This window comes from Spodoptera frugiperda, chromosome 11 (assembly GCF_023101765.2).
Source record: "Spodoptera frugiperda isolate SF20-4 chromosome 11, AGI-APGP_CSIRO_Sfru_2.0, whole genome shotgun sequence".
NCBI lineage: Eukaryota > Metazoa > Arthropoda > Insecta > Lepidoptera > Noctuidae > Spodoptera > Spodoptera frugiperda.
The window spans coordinates 5594543-5607590 of record NC_064222.1 but is presented as its reverse complement, the minus strand read 5'-3'; positions in this window follow the sequence as shown (position 1 = coordinate 5607590).

Here is a 13048-nt window from a genome sequence, read left to right as displayed (position 1 = left end):
GTTTCATCTTGATTAGATAACAGTTTTTAGGTTTTAATCTCCTCAAAACCGGTTTTAACTGGATCAGAACTAGTTGAATCGGTTATTATTTTGAGTTCTTTATCTTGTTTGTTGAAGTTTTGAGGTTGGCTGCACTTGTGGTCTTCAAAGTACCTACTAGTATGTGTTTGTAAGCGACCCGCCCCAGCTTCGCATGGGTGCAATGTTGATATATTATGCATGTAATATAACTATAAACCTTCATCTTGAATCACTCTCTCTATTAAAAAAAGCACATCAACATACGTTGCGTAGTTTTAAAGATTTAAGCATTAAGACATTTGTAAGATGTTGATGGATAGTAAGGTAGATGGAGAGTGAAATGTGGGTAAATGTGGGAAGATGCAGCTCGAGTATGCGATGTATCGTTAGTAGGAAAGCCATCCATAATACACAACCGTGGTCCACATCTTTCCATATAAAAAACATAGCTTAGCTGAGTCCGTTTCCACTAGTGCTATGTATGCTATGTGTGCCAATGAATATGATTGGTGGAAGCCAAACGCATTCACAACAACGTAGCATAGCAAATCTCTGGTAGAAAAGCACCCTTACGTATGACAGAAAAGTAAATGACGGAAGATTTGTTCGTTGATTTTTAAAAAAAACTCTTCAATATCCTTAGTATTTTCAAGATCAATGAATAATACATGACACAGACTCCTAAAATCTTAACCGCTATATTTCCAACCTCTTGGTAATTGGCTAAATAATGGTTTTTCTACAGGAATGAACACATTATTATGTTCAATATAAAATACGATTTCCACGCCTTAGCAATGTATAAGAATTTTCATTACCGACACGTAATTACACTTAACATCATTTCATAACGTCAATTTCATATTAAATTGTTCCAAGTTACAAATATTCATGAGATTTAACTATTTTTACCGAGGAACCGCACGCGATTATTACCATTTTCCTCTAAACAATAAAGTTTAATTTGGTCTGCTTGGAATAAAACAGTAGTTGCCCCGTTTTTATGGTGGTTTTTACGCACAAAAAACTATATCTATTGTATGCAGTTACATCAGTGGTTTGCGGTTTAGAAATTTACCGATTTTTTTTGTGCTTTGCTTTGTAAATCTACCGCACAATGCCAGAGATAGATTTTAGCTAAAATATAAAAGAGATGAGAGCAAAAAAGGTAAGTTTTCTAAAGGCTTCTTCTATCTTAAGTTACTGATCTATAGTTTCCTATACTTTAATTATAACTTCTCAGTTAAGCTACTCATGATTATGAGACTCTGTCATATTTGACATTAGTCGAGCACCCTACGAATCAGTTACGAGATCGAGCCGTATTGCCTATACCTATTGTAATTTTTAACTATACTTTCGTCTACATAATTTGTGGTTAACAGTTACCTAATTAAATAAGGATTATAATTCACTTAAACATCAGAACACTGTTCTAATCCTTAGCTCTATAGCTTCTATCTACTCTAAAATCTCCAAAATTTGTTTATCGCTTCAGAAATGAAATATGAAAGGTGAAAAGTGGGTGTACATTGTATAGCGGCATTACGTACCGTAATGTGCACCTCTGCCTACCACTTCGAGGATAAAAGGCATGACGTTGATGTTGCACTCGAAATATGAGACACAGATAAAGTAGCATTCGCATTGTTTGCAGGAAAAATAGTAGAAAAACTCATTTTTTGCAACAATTAAACAAGATAGTTGGAAATTAACAGCTCAAACCTTTATAAAAAACAAGTTTCCCGTAAAAGGAGGACACGGTCAAACGCTGATAACTGTTACCACCCAGTTAGAGCTAACTGCAGTTAAGAACGAGTTATTGAATATTTAAACCTTGGCGCTAAATAGAGTTGAACCGACGGGACCGGTTAATTATATAATGTTAGCAGTTCAACTTGATCTTGGTGATGAATTAATTACACAATTTGAATATTACGTTGGTTGGGTGATCGTGAGTGTGACAAATTATCACTTGCTTCTAGTTCATTAACGTTTGGATCAGTTTAATAATTATTATTTGGGATTATAGTGTAAGTAATGACGAAATTAGTAATTTAACCAATCTGTGGATTTGAATTTATTGAGTAAATCTTGTTAATCATAAGACATATGTTTTATAGCCATATTTTATCAGTACAGTGACAATTATTATTAATACTTCTTTAATTATAGTTATTAATATAAAAATGTACGTCTTTTGTTTGAAGTCTCATTTGTTTAAACTTTCTGTGGGAGCTCGGCGGCCATTGTTTCCTTTGCATTTCACTTTCAATGTGCATCAGAGAGATTCGGTTTTTATGAGTGCTCGTAATATACTCGTGTGTTCGCCGGTTTGTCTTTCTCTTGTCTGTGTATAACGTCTTTAATGTTTGGAGATAGATGGCAGTAATGTTCGATGATATTTATAGCCTGTATTATAGCAAACCGGTCATCACCACCTGATCTGAAGCTGCGGACTACCTAGCGGGATACCGCCGCTCCGGCTCGACATGCGGGAGTAGGAACGGGGCGGTTTTTAGTCAGTAAGAGTCTGAAACTCCCTCTCGCCTCGCTCAAGTCGGGAGAAGTCATTGGATGATTTTCTCCCCTTAAAAAAAGCTTTGTTCAGATGTCTTATACTGACACCATCGTCATCATCATTATCACTATCATACTGATAATATTAGTTACTATTGCAATCGATAGCGTCAAAGATAGTATATCCACTGCTGAACTAAGGCCTCTCCCAATCACTTTCAGATCGGTCAGTCAGAAGCGACTAGTCTCCAGCGGTTCTGCTAGTGACAAGGACTAACTAGTTTGTTTCCAATTTATTTATGTTTTACTGTCTGTTTAGGAAATGGATAATAATACTTTTTAATGGATATTGATTGCATCATTAATCCTGACACGTAAAAGTATCCGTAGCTCCTTTTTAAGACATCCTTCGTTAATCAGATACTTAATGTGGGCTGATATCTACATTATCCTATATTAGTCCGTGTTGCTTATTCAACTTTATTTTTGTCTGAGCGAATATTGCTTGTAGGATGTAGTATGGGACCATGTATTGTGTATTCATGTGTAGTTACTATAGCTACTGCTTCATCTATGTTGACATATTTTATGGGAACTTTATGCATTTAACTCTTATCTTTATTTAGAAATACAAATCTATTTAATTTGCCTTGCAATCACTATCTTTCTTTACCAAAGTTTCGTTGTCTACCAACCCGGTCTGGTCAAACGATGGTTTATCGATATTAGCGAAGAATTAACCTTCAACAGCTTTCCATCAGCAGTCAAAGACTTAACATGTATGATCATGTCATGCAGTAAGAGCTATTGTAACATTTTATAGATTTTCTCTCATTTTACAAATGTCTTCACAGAGAGATGAAAGATTAGTTTTATGTACATGTATGTCTGTATGTCTATAAAATTAACGTTACTTGTAACTTGTAATTAGAAATTCTTGTAATTGAGATGAAAGTTCATTTCTCTTTTACTTATTATTCTGGAAACTATTGAATGTGTTTTAAATGGAATGACGTCTATAACAACATGATTAACAGTGCTATTTTATAAAACTGAACATTTTAAACTATGATCTTCGGTCGTCCTGCCAATCAGTAAAATTATTAAGCAGCTAAGCATCAGTGCAGCCGTAGTCTACTACTGTTGATGTTATCGGTTTCACGAAACATGTGGGAACAGTAAAGGTGGTGACAAGTCTATTATACTCAGCTTTATATTTGTTGACGGGGGAACCTTCAGAAGGTGCCTAGCTTTTAGGGGAAAAAACTAGGAAGTGTGGGATTTTTACCTTAATAAACCTCCCCAATCCCAGCATCTATAAATCCCCCCACCAACTACACCTAAAGGAATGCTCAGCTAATATCACCACCCAGCTCAAGACCAATAACATACTAAAGAAAAAGTGAGTTTTATTACCAACACCAAGGAAGAAATAAACGTAAAATGATACCAGGGACATTAGACATTAAAAAGTTAATCTACGGCAATAAAGTAGTTAGGAACACGGTAACTGATGAGTAACGTGTCGATTACAAACTAAACGAGTGTGATGACCTCAGGTTGCGCGCACGCTTCCTACTGCGGTACGGTGCGGCGGTACCAGCCAATGAACGTTCGAAAAAAACTTGCAGTTTTTGATGTCCACGACCTTGTAGTCTTCTGTATAGAGCAGACGTGATTGATAGTTTTTTTGCTTTGATTATAGTAGGTGGTGAAGAAAAAATGTTGTATTCTATTCTGAAATCTGCGCATCGTATTTCCTATTTGCTTTTTTTTTCTAAGTTCTCGATTGGTAGTTGGTTTTGCAGCCGAAAATAGTCTTTGGTTACGCTGCTGCCAAACTGAACGGTGTTCAGAGTTTTTTTTACTGAATTTCAAATATGTTTCCAATATGTTTTCCATTGTCGGTTTTCGTTTGAGTCAAACTGCTTCCGAATTGTAGATAATTTTAGACTTTCTTCATGTTTTTCTTTGAATAGAATTCTTAATCTTATAAACTAAACCCTCGCAATTAACAGTTGTTTTTGCAACCACCAAACTAAAGCAAGAATCGGTAAAATATTTATTGGAAACTACATACACACTATTGTTCAGAAAACGTCCTATTTCTTTAGCTGCACAATATAATACTGTATTTTATTTCCTTTCTCTGCGATACGATGGAAAATTTAAAATTTATTTTCCAATATGTTGCAAGTTCAATTTTGTCTGGATCTAGGAAGTGAGATACAGTCTTTTGGGATTTCGCTCAGGCTTTCGTATACTTGGTTCGTATGTTTTATAGATTATTTTGAAATTGGTTGTTTTTAGTCAGGTGCAAGGTACATGTTTCTGATAATAAATCAGGTGCAAGATACATGAGGTTATAGACTTTGTTTTAGCTTTTGATTTAAGTTCTTAATCTATAAGTGTAGGGTGTTCCTCAAGGCATCACTCTCATCGCATAATTTTTGTCATTAATTCAATTCTTGATTTTCGTTAAGACTTCAGAAGAAGTCTCTCTTAGTAAAAACTAAACTGACTTTAAAGTAATCCCTTATTAAAATTGACCTTGAGATTCCTATGGTTTTACATCTGAAAACTTAACACACATCTATTTAACCAATGTTTTGCGGTGAAAACAATACATATGAAACATACTTATTACATACGCTTTGAAAAATGACAAAGGTTTGTAAAAAAAGATATAAATCAAAGGCATCCGCATTAAATTCATTCATCCAGTCGGCTTACATTTCCAGATGACCTTTTCCAAAACATTCCAGTGCCTCTTTCCACCACTTATTCCAGAAATATACCTACATTCATTCGTTAGAGGGATTTCCTCTACGACCCCTCTGAATGTCAAGGTCGGGGCGACCTTGGCGTGCTGCAGCATCGCCCCATCCCTCCGGCCCTCCCTCACAGCCTCCCAGAGGGTTCGTGTTGCCAAAAATAGCGATATGTAAGCGTTTGATTATACTGGAGTGTTATAATTAAATTGGTTATTATTGTTATTATAATAGGGACTAATTGACTAATTTTTATTTTAATGTCCGTCTTGTAGATTATTTTGAAATATCAGACACGTATATTTTATTTTCTTATATTAATTTGAAATACCGCGTGAAGTCACTTCTAGGTACGTTTTATACGTAGAAATGATGACGTATTTGGTATTTTTTGAGCGGTGTGGAGTGATAAATTGTGGATATTGGAGTTTATTTTATAAACTGGTTCAGTTGTCCTAGATAGAAGTAAACAAGGAAAATGTAAATGCATTAAGTGCGTTTACGCAGCGCAGTTTTTTATGTAAATTTACAATTCCTTATTCATGGAAACGAATTAACCGATTTTAATTATTTTGATACTGATACGTCATAATTATATCAAGGTCAAATTATTTGTTAAAACACTTTTAAAACGAGCGTTTTAAGAGAGAACGAGAATATTCTTAGCTTCTATATAAAGTGAAATTGCATCCAAATGCTCCCTTTAAAGGAAACCTTTTCTATTCTCAACCTTCTTTGTGTGATCCTCAAATTGTTGCTTCAGGTTTAGATGTAGTGTATGTTAAATTGTAAACGCACCCACATTTTAGAAGAAAATCCTAGTGTGGCGCCATGTTGTTTTTATAATCTAGCTTAACACTAAAATACTATACTCAAAGAAACCATTGTCAAAGACAAAACACACATTTAATATACAAAATAGTTTACAGAATAATACAAGCAATGTCGCAGAAAATGCTCTAGAATGCTAGATAGTAAGGTATTTTGCGTCCATTGTATTCCTGCACTTGGCAACATTTGGCCTCGGACCCCTCAGTGTTTGGGGGGGCAGTGGAGCACCCCCTAAACCCATACTCCGGCCACTCCTGCTCGTATTTTGGGAGCTGAGTGTGACAAAACATTGGTCTCTAACTTGCTAGACATAATAATTAGGTGATGTTATGATTATGTGCGTTGTACGTAATTATAATTTTGTATGAGCATTTTGCTATGTTTTTAGTTTAACACATTGATTGAATGCCGTGGTGGTCACCGGTAACCGACGTCAGCGGAGGATTTGCCTTCAACAGTTTTCTATAGGCAAGCAAAGGCTTAAGTTATTATTACTTGCTGAATCCGCGGCTTCGCTTGCTTGGATTACGGACTCAGTGATTAATAAAAGTAGACAACTCACTCCTTAGTACATCAGCTACCTGCCAATAAGAGTCCTGTCAAAATCAGTCAAACCATTTCAGACATTAGCCAAAACAAACAGATACACAGCCGGTACGAATGAACCAACCAATCAGTATCCTTAGTATGAGTTTACTTTACGTTGAACGAAATCGAAACGAGAGTGCGTTCGAACGCTCTGATTAGTTGGTTCATTGGAGCCGGCCAATCAGAGGGCGAACGCTCTAGTTTCGATTACTTAAAACGTAAAGCAAACTCATACTAACTACCGCACTCAGAGTCATTTAATGGTTACTTTAACCCAGTCCTTAGCAATTGTTTTCGAAACAAAATCGTTACTTAGGAATAGTTTAAGTAATCACTAAATGTCTCTGAGTGCGGGCGTAAGCCGAACGTGCTCTCGTTTCGATCTCGTTTAACGTAAAACAAACTTGTATTAAGCCCTCTGATGATGAATGAGATGTCTTTGCAAATAATTTTCGAAGGAGGAAAATCCACAATTAATGAGTATCAAATGAAGCAAGAACTGATACGTCACTTCTTTATTAATCTTCATTGTACAATCAAAAATCAATAAATGAATATCAAATTAAGCATGAACTTCACTTCTTTATTAATCTTCATTGTGCAATCAAAAATGTATATTGAGTATGGTTATCATAATATTTTGGTGGGACTTGTATGGAATAATGATAATGTTACCTTGTTTTAACACCATCCTTATTGGATGGGATGATTAATCGTTTATTTGATGGTGGGAGGAAGGTGTAAATCATGGGAACATGGTATGGGACGCTATCTGGTTTCGAATCTTGTATTAAGTATGATTGGGTCTTTGTCGAAATTAAATAAGGATTGAGGAATGCTTTTTTTTTTAATTGTATACGATATTTTTTCTTGTCTATATTTTTTTTTACTGCCTCGTTGGTCGAGTGCAACTTGCAACTACGACTGTCAGGCTTAAATAGAGTGATACTTGTCTATTTATATTACACTAGCTATTTCGACTCTTTTAGGCTCTTCTAGATCGTAGCGTGTTGTTTCAAATTTATTATTGTCTAACACAATAAGAATAATTTAATTCGGAATAGTAGTTCCGGAGATTACCGCGTATATTTATATGCTAGTGTAGATAAAATGATAGATAATACGACTAGGCTAATTTCATGACATAGGTACTGTTTTTAAATGTAATAGAGTTTTAACCTTATTTTTTTTCTTGTTTCAGGTAAGTCATCTTCTATACCTCAATTTACCAGACTGGACTATCACAAATATAGAACAACGCGTTAAGGTATTTTAGGACAGATCACTCGATGGCTAGCAATCGCCGCCGCGCAACCAGAAGCGTTACAGTGCGTTGCTGGCCTTTTGGGAGTCAGGAATTTAAGGGATGTCGGGTAATCAGGAATTGGGATTATCATACACTGAATTCTATCATTAACTAAAATGAAACCTACAATAGTAAAAACACAGTGTCTTTATTCAGTTACAAGAACAAACTAAAAATAACTACCTAAGTATCTGCAATTGTGCAAGCACTTCTAGAATAATTGCCAGTATTTAAAAAAAATATGTCTTCAGACTTCAGAATGGCCTCGCTGCTATTTTCCCAGTAGCCATTGTGGACGACCTTTGATCCGCAATTAGATTGGCGCGAAAGTAATATAAACTAACGGTGTAATGATCAGGCTCGTTGTTAATAAAGCCAATAAATGGGTAATCTTTATAATGGCTGATGTTATTTATAGTTGCCTGGCTGGTTCTGGCCTTCTGGGTTTACATTAGTTAGTTATATGCTTTAGAATTATATAACGGGTTAGTTAATTAATGTAATGGTTTGATAACTATCCTTTATACATACCAGTGCGCTTAGGATATCTTGAAACTAATCTCAATGTCCATGCAATTTCAATATAATAAAATGTCAATAATTAATCAATTTGGTGTTAAGACTATTCAACCCCAAATGTAGCTGTTAAAATAGCATTCAGTTTTGTTTCTCCTAACAAAAAGAAAAGAACTTTTTTAATGTTGCCCCACATTAGGATTTTCTCGATCACTCAAAGAGTTCACGGCAGCCAGTTGCCCAGCCATCGCGCCAACCGTGCTGTTAACTAGATAACACCATCAGAACATCCTTCCCACAAAAACAGTCTCATCCATCCACCCAACTGCAGATATTGCAACAGCATTCTTAGATAACAGTTAAACTGCAACTGCAACTGCATAATACTTAACGAACAATTATCTTAACTACTTAACAACCGACTGACATGAAAGTCTTCTAGCGACGCGACAGTTGCAAAACAATTGTTTTGTTAACGGTAACCGCGCGGTCGTCGGTTGCAATTATATAATTGGGTCATGGAAGATCGATTAGCAACGATTGGAAGTATTTGTTGTGTGTTGTATGATTGATCCGTCATTATTTATTGTTGTTTGATGATTTGATGGTTTTTGTGGTGATAAAGACTGATGTCGTAGCTGTTGCATTGGATTTTTGAAAAACTTTTTTTAAGGGAGGAAAATTATTCGTCGACTTCTCCCGCCTTGAGCGAGATGAGAGGGAGTGCGGCTCTTACTGACTAAAAATACTAACAGATATTGGGGTAGCAGCAACAATTGTTTCTGATTCTGAAATTATCCAATTGAGATCTTCAACTCGCCTGCCAACTATGAAAATTACGGCAAATTACCTTATGTACTATGGAGCCCATTATTGGATACTCCCCATTTAAGTCTCATAAAAGTCGGCGTGTCAAGTTCTACGCGCAACTCAAAGGGTCATCGGATCACTACAGATGGGGCCCAGTAAGGCTGATGCCTTTTTCGGAGCTGCAGACTACCTAGTGGGTTTACCGGAGCTTCGTCTCGAAAAGCAGGAGTAGGAACGGGGTGGTTTTTAGTCAGTAAGAGTCTGACACTCCCTCTCGCTTCACCAAAGGCGGGAGAAGCCATTAAAAAAATTGGATGATATTCCCCACTTAAAAAAACGTATAATATCATAAATGCTCAACTTGAATCCTTATTACGCACATACTTCTAACATAGCACCTTGCAGTGTAAAACAGGTTCCTCAAGTCCCGTTAGGTATCCAATGAATCCATGTAACAATATACCCATACAAGAATCACCTGCGGCTTCGCTCTCACGACATTGAAAACATTTATCTCAATTATATCAAGTTCCTGTATGAATATCGGGATAAAATATACCTTATGTTGTTCTTTGTAAAATAAGCTTTCGAATAGTGAAAGAATTATCAAAATCGGTTCAGTAGTTTCGGAGTTTTTTCAGTGCAAACAAACGATCTTGAATGAGCTTGTTTGTATGTAGTGTCGGTGTGTCTGTATGGATGTACAGTCAATAATACTGGTTTTAATTGATAACCTCTATCATGTTCGACTTTCTCTTCAATGCGTTTTGGTGTCTGATTAGTCTTACAACGGATTTTAGTTGGAGTTTTTATAGATTTTGTGTTTATAATTGAATTTCGTTTAGTGGCAATCGAATCACTCAATTTTAATGTCATTTTATTATAACTTTCGTGAGACATAATAAAAAGTAAGTAGCTGCGCGACAATCGCCGCGTCGTGTGTCGCGGAATGCTGCTCATGTACCTAGGTATATGAGCCTCTAGCATGGCTTGAAACTAGTCGAGTTCCTTGTTCAACAGTTATGTGTGTAAGCCGATAACATAATAATTAATTTTAGTGTCTTTTTTTAAACTGATATTAAAGGGCTTTTGGGCACATTATTTTGACGTCAGTTTAAAGGTCTTAAAAACGCTAAAATTCAGGTCTCCAAAACTTCTAGCTAATATCGCTACGAAAAATCGGGAACACATAATAATAGCTACCTTACAAAGTGTCATATCACAACCCTGTTCACTTCACTTAACAAGTTAACCTAAAAATATAAGTGACAGAAATAAAAATTGCGTTACCCTTTTTCCTAGCCTTGAGTAGATAAGGCCCTTTGAAAATGTGTAGAAATAAAATAGCTACCCATAGGATAGAGATAACAACGCAGTATAATATTTTTGGCATTTTAATGGTCACATTTTTATAGGATAAACCGTTAAATGAGCAGGCGGATCACCTGATAGTAAGCAATCGATGGACACCCGAAACACAAGGGACGTTACAAATGCGTTGCCAGCCTATTGTGGGTTAGGTTTTGAGTTGAGTATTTTTGGGGATTGGAGGGGGATAATTGGGCCTTTGGTATCTCCACTTACACTAAAACAAAATGCTAGCGTTATTTCACGTCAGTTTTCTGTGGGGCCGTGGTATCACTCCGGTGCCGCCATTTGTGCCGAAGCATGGCTGCCCCACACTTATATAATTTGCGACTGATGATGTTTCTGGTATTGCAGTATTTATAATAGGTTACTAATGGTAGGTCAATGACCTCAATAAAATTTTCACAAAAAAATGGCTCGTTAATAGGTAAAGGTTGTTAAAGTAGAATTGTCAGCATTCGCCGGAGAAGACGTCGGCCACCGAGTGGCTTAGGACCACGAGGCCCACTGGCTTCGGGAGGGGTTCCAGCGCCCGGTGGTAATGTCTCTCTCTCTCTGTAGTCGGTCCCTCATGACTGAGGATCGTGGTCATCGTTGGATTCGCATTTGGAGCAAATTATTTTTCTCCATCGGTTTCTGTCCATCGCATCGTGAACGAGTTGGTAATGTGTCAATGACCACGATAAAATTTTCTATAAAAATGACACGTTAATACGAGTAGGTAAATGTTGGTCATCCCTGCTATGCTATGGGACGTCCCGTTAAACTGGAATTGTCAGAATAATTGTCAGGAGTACTCGAAAGGTCAGTGGGACATTTGCCGCACTGTCAGCTTCGCTAAAAATGTCAGCAATTCAGCCGCATTCCGCCGCCTGAATATTTATCTTCATGGTCACGTATCTACTTCCAAATGCCCATTATCTATGCCTGTTTTTCTAACAGAATGGGCAGATGTATTTCGCACACGTTTTGTCATAAAAAAGAGTTTTATAGCCTATATTTATAGACTACTAGCTGACCCGGCAAATGTTGTTTTGCCTTATAAATTATTTCGTCAAAAAATAAATATTTTAAGGGTGAACAACCCTTATCACTTAGGGGTATGGAAAATAGATAGTAGCCGATTCTCAGACCTACTGAATACGCATATAAAATTTGGTAAAAATCGGTAAAGCCGGTTTTGTAAGTTATGTTATGGCTAGGTTTTTCGTAGTGTCACGTAGGTGGGGATGTATCAATGGCCACTTATAAGAAAATTGAAGACTTACCGCCGTTATCAGACTCTACTCATTTAATGGTTACTTAGCTCAATCCTTAGCAATGTTTTTGATACAAAATCATTGCTTAGGAATAGTTTAAGTAATCATTAAAAGTCTTTGAGTGCGGCAGTTAGGGTACTGGAGAGAAAACAGCAATATATTCCACAATTCTGCGTCAATGTACAATTTCTTATAGTCATACATAACTCGACCCTGTTTTTCTATTTCTCAAATAATACACTACCTATCTATATACTCAATATTACGTCAAGGCAAACACTGAAAGGAAAATAAAATAAAATGCTCGTTCCGTCGCATTAAATTGGTGCTTTGTCGGCGATCTTTTTTAACTAAAGTGCCTCTTGGACTAATGAACTCTGCTATACAATTTTCAGTTTATTTCTGTCTGACTGTCTACTGCCTGGTCGAGTGGTTGCAAGTGTGACTGGCAAGGGGTCTCGGGTTCAATTCCCGGGTCGAGCAAAGTATTACTGGGCTTTTTTCGGTTTTTCGAAAATTTCTCAGTTGTAGCACGGAGTCTGGAATTGTGTCCAGTATATGGCAATAGGCTCACCCCCTATTACATGGGACTTATAACACAAAGTGGGGGTGTACATTGTATAGCGGCATTACGTGTCGTAATGAGCACCTCTGTCTACCCCTTCGGGGATAAAAGGTGTGACGTTGCAGTTTATTTCTGTCTCCATAAGCAATAGTTCGATTCACTGTTATGCATTATGTGTTTACGTAACAGAAAATGCTATTACAATGCACCTTTTTAATGGAAATCGATAGCGAAATTTAATGTAAGTAGTAAATGGTAATTAAGTTTATCGATTGTTGTGTTTGAAATTGTGACCATAAATGTGTTGTTTATTCATGTACCTATATAGTTTATTCCTGCGACATAGTTCGCGTATACTTTTATTTTTATTAGCCATTTTGGAAAAGGCTGTCTAACACCCAATATATACATTTGTAATTTCTAGGTTTTTTTACACTAGAAGCGTTTCCCGACAGTAAGATTTTCTCCTGTCGTGGGTGCGTTTACAAACATA